General features: G+C 30.0%; 1 non-coding gene across 1 annotated transcript; it reads left to right on the top strand.

The window, feature by feature from the left end:
* The first annotated feature begins 2,578 nt into the window (after positions 1 to 2,578).
* Positions 2,579 to 2,650, top strand: TRNAD-GUC (transfer RNA aspartic acid (anticodon GUC)). Its single transcript has one exon. It is a non-coding gene; the product is annotated as a tRNA-Asp (tRNA).
* Positions 2,651 to 5,095: the final 2,445 nt, after the last annotated feature.

The following is a 5,095-nucleotide window of genomic DNA, read 5'->3' as shown; positions in this document are numbered from 1 at the left end:
TAATATAATTTACATATATTCCAAGAAAAAGATTAGGATCGAAGCCTTGGTATACCAATTTTAATTTTAGAATCTACCCTTCCATTCTCCCTTGGTCTCCAATTTAGTTGTTAATGGTTTCAACGGTTTCCAATGGTTGCTAATTGCTTTCATTTCTTGTGGTACCATAACATTATGGTTTTATCCTGCTCAAAGCTTTATTTTCCTGTAGTATTATAATATTCTGATTTAATCAAATGACATCGATATATATTACAAAATGGTTACATCGATGCTAAAAATTTGGCAGATCACAATAATTTGACATCTTTTCAACAATTTTACAGCTTTCAGCTGTGTAGGAGCATTTGTCAATCGTATGAAACTCTACTGAACATGTAAAACCCATCTCCACGTGTGTAACTTTTTTCACACGCACTTTGTGCTTTGGAAACAACTTGGTTCCTAATTTCAATTAAATTAGTGTTTTTTTTCTTTGGTATTAGTTTTTATTAGATTTTTTTTTTTTTTTTGGATTAGATTAGTAGATATAATTTAAATTTTGTTTACATTTGTAAGAACATTGATTTATAAATTCAAAAATTTATAATTACATTTTAATTTTAAGTTGATTTTTTAATTATTAGTTATCAATTTAAATGTTAAATATTTAAATTAATTTAAAGATATTATATAAAATAAAAAAATATTTCATTTGTATCATTCAAAGGTTTATGTAGGGACTGTAGAGAGTTACATGACTACTTGAAGTTGTCAAAATTGTTAAATCATTTCAAATGGTTAATAGTTAAATAATTTTCAATGATTTTTACTAAGGACGATATCCTTTACACAAATACTCTCACAATATCAATACTTAACACCAAGTTTTCAATAGTAGTTTTAGATGCCTAAAGAAAATAAGAATATAAAAGCCAAAGACATCAATATTGAATCCATAGGTCAAGCTCAAACCCACAAATCAAAGATTGAATTTATAGCCAAAAAATTACCCAAAGACACTATAATTGTTAATTTAATAGTTGTCATCTAATAGATTTTGAACTTAGAATACAAAGACAAATCATGAGCATGGTTTGTTACAAAATATTCCACATCAAACCCTTAAATCTAAGCACGTGTATTTTATGTATTAATGTATGTGTATATTAATGAACATAGAAAACTCAAAGAAACCAATTTCCAGTATAAAACTAATGACATTGCACTACAAACACTCTCTTTTGAACTAAATGAATGAAACCCTATTAACAAACATTGGTTATCACACAAGTATTTCTCTCTTCACTATTATAGTAGACTCTGTTTATCACACATTACTTATTCTTAGTTGAACTTCGTAGGAACAAGTAAAAATAATTTAATTAACCTTCCAATTTATATAGTTAAAATTTCATGGTTATTGCTTGTTGAAGTAATTTTTTAATGGTATTCTTTAATTTTGGAATTAAGAATATACACTTTGGTTAACGAAAATTTGAAAGTTTTGAAGTTTTATTTATTTGATTTCATGTTATTGAAAAGAACAAGTTTATCAAAATGATATTAAAGTATATTATAAATTCTATTGTTATACATTTTATTTTTCTTACATTTATACATTGATTATTATTAATGTTAAATCTAATTTATGAAACATTAAATAGAATACAAGTTATATTAAAAGTCCATCCAACTAGATCTAAGCCTTTCACTACTTTCCCATTTCCACTCTACCATTCACAATTCTAACATTCTAACATTAGGCAGGAACATGACGCTACGCGTCTCTTGTTTTAAAGATGGTATCATTTTAAGAGTGTCTAGATATTTACTTTTACATTGACTAAAAATGTTAGAATACTTCGAAATGCAATATTAGATTAAAGTGTGCATCAAATTCAAGGCATAGGTTGGAATGGTGAAACTTGCATACCTACGCTATTTTCCATTTAGTCTTTTGCCCACCTTAGTGGAATGCATTAAATGCAATTAAATACAAAAAAGAGGAAGATTCTTATGCTAGGTTTGGACCATACACCGAGTCTTGTATAGTCCTAATTTATCTTTTAATTATTACATTGACGTTTGCCTCAAATTTCATATATTCTTTTCTTGCCTCAAGATTACCAATTTCATGCTAGTTGGATCGATCTTATGTCGCAAAAGTGTGGAACTCAAATTTAAAACTTTTATAATTAAAATCCTAGATTCCCACTCATTTATATTAGTTGTTATGAACTAATTTGATACACATTTGTGAGACGTGTTATTTTTTATATTTAAAGACATTTAATGTGCAATCAATTCGTATGAAATTACTAAGAAAACATCATTAGCTCATTTTCATATGATAAATAGCATGTTCAATATTTCTCACCATTATTATCCAACTTGCAAAAAGGTTATGGCTAGGAAAACATATCCCTAATGATTTATTACAAAACAAATTCTTCGAAAAATGAGCAACATAAAATCTATTCTATATCATGTGGGATCCACATTTTGTACCAATAATAATAAGATTATTTGAAGGGGCGTTGCAACAGGATAAAGTAACTATTTAAATATATTTGTGAGCGATGATACAACAATTCTTGTCGTTGTAGTATAGTGGTGAGTGTTCCCGCCTGTCACGCGGGTGACCCGGGTTCGATCCCCGGCAACGGCGTAATCTTTTAGCCCAATCTTTATTATTTGGCTCATTTAAAACGTGTTCTGCATTTACTTAGCAGCGCGTAATAAAATTCAGAGTGATTTTTTATAACGATTTAGCAAAAATGAGTTGGAGGTGGAAATCAACGTTATAGATATCTTTTATTAGTAATAGGGGCATTTTAGATTAACAATATTATATTAAAAAAATATTTCATTATCAATATGAAAACAGGTTATTTGAGAGTTTTGTTTGGCTATTAAGTAAGTATAGGAAAGTAATTAAGTTCTCATTATATGTTGATTTTGTAAAGTTAGAAGAGGATAGGTTAAAGATTTTAAAGAAACGTCAAATGCATGTATTTCTTAAAAGTAAGAGTCAAAATTTTATCACTAATCTCTACCAAGCATGGGATAATTTAAGGTCAAGCACAAGCATTTGAATGTGAAGTATGGAAGGCAAGTTGACACTAGAATATGATCATTTTGTTATAGTATTAGTCAAAAGATCCATACTTTATAGTATGAGTTTCCTCATGAAAGTGCTTAAGAGATATAATGCCAGGGGTTTATACTAAAAATAGAAGGTAAGCCAACCCTAGAATGTCAAAAATATTGTTATGGTACTAATCACAAGGTCCAATCTTGATAGTATAAACGGCCTTGTGAAAGTGCCAAAGAGATCCAAGTGTAGCCATTTGTATTAGGAATGTTAGCAAGAAATCCAAGGGATTCAAACTAGAGTTCTATGCCCTAAGGAGTTCTAGTGTTGCAATCTTCTTACCTCAGACTCAGTTCTATTGAGGCAGCAAGGAATTATATCCAGACCTAATATTAGTTGTAAAGTAGAATAAGAATATCATACACACATATAGATCGGAACTCAAAACTGTTTGTATTCATTATATTCAATTGGCATTCATTACATATCCTTGTAACTCCTTATATTCATACTTATTCATGCCTTCTTCTATTCGCTCTTTTAGGTTCACTTTATTACTAGTTGATGGAACTTACAACATAGCTATATTTACAATATAGGATGTGGCCCTTAGATAATATCCCAACACCAACCTCATATTCTAGGGACTTCTTGTGGTGAGATGTGGTAGCTTCTTTGGATTTATCTCTGCATCCTATTTCCCAACCAACAAGTGAAAAACTAGAACTATTAAAAATATAAGACCACTAGATACTATGGTCATTGAAAAAAAATAGTCTAAAACAATCTACATACCACATTAAGGAAGGGCTTATATTTCAAATACTCTAAGCCACAAATGTGTCTTTGGTCTTGACTAAAACACTTGAAACAAAAAGAATGTGCAAGCTAATACATTCTCAAACTCTTTTACCATGGGATTGACTAAACCATGTGAGACTTTATCTACAAAGAACTTTTGATAGACCAAAAAAAATAGAAAAGTAGAAGAGAATGATTTGAGGATCCTCAAGAGAAGCCAAATATGTGTATTTCTTAAAAGTAGCATCATAATTATACCACCAAGCTCGAGGCAGTTTAAGGTTTATCTTATGAAGAATTACACTGAGCATAAGCCCTTGAATGCAAAGAAAGGAAGACAAGTTGACAATAAATGTTGGATCTTTTCTATAGTACTAGTCATGAGATCCAATCTTTATAGTATGATACCCATGTGAAAATACCTAAGAGATCTAATGCAGGTCATTCTACAAAAAATAGAAGGCAAGACAACACTAGAATACTATAATGTTTATTATAGCACCAATTATGGGGTCCAATCCTAAAGAGAAGCCAAACACACATATTTCTTAAAAGTAGCATCAAAATTTTACCACCAGTATCCAACAAGCAAGGTATATTTTAATGTCTAGCGTATAAATCATTACATCAAGCACACACATTTGAATGTGAAGAATGGGAGGCAAGTGAAGGCTTGAATGCTAGATTTTTTGTTATAGCACTACTCACAAGGTCTACACTTCATAGTAAGAATGGCCTTGAAAAAGTGTTTATGAGATATAATGCCAAAGGTTTCTAGTAAAAATAGAAGGCAAGCCAACACTTAAATGCTAAAAAAAATGGTTATGCTTAAAAGATATAATGCCAAAGGTTTCTACTAAAAATAGAAGGCAAACCTAAAAAAATTGTTATATTCAAAAGGTCCAACCTTGATAGTATGAATTCCCTTATTAAAGAGCCCAAGAGATCATATGCTAGGAATTTATGTCAAGAAAAACCAAGAAATTTTAATAATATGAGACCATTAGATGGTATGGTCATTGACAAGAAAAATCTAAAACTATCTCCATCCCCCTTGGAGAAGGGCTTCAACACTTCAACCTTTCAATATTCTAAGAAACAAATGAGTCTTTGGTCTTGATTAAAACATTCATAATAAAAAGAGTGTGCAATCCAATACCTTTTAACACTCTTTTACCGTGGGATTAACTAAAAAATGTGATAGCTTTTACCAACAAT

This window comes from Cryptomeria japonica, chromosome 8 (assembly GCF_030272615.1).
Source record: "Cryptomeria japonica chromosome 8, Sugi_1.0, whole genome shotgun sequence".
Taxonomy (NCBI): domain Eukaryota; kingdom Viridiplantae; phylum Streptophyta; class Pinopsida; order Cupressales; family Cupressaceae; genus Cryptomeria; species Cryptomeria japonica.
The sequence above is the reverse complement of the archived record's forward strand: the minus strand, read 5'-3'. Positions and strand labels throughout refer to the sequence as shown.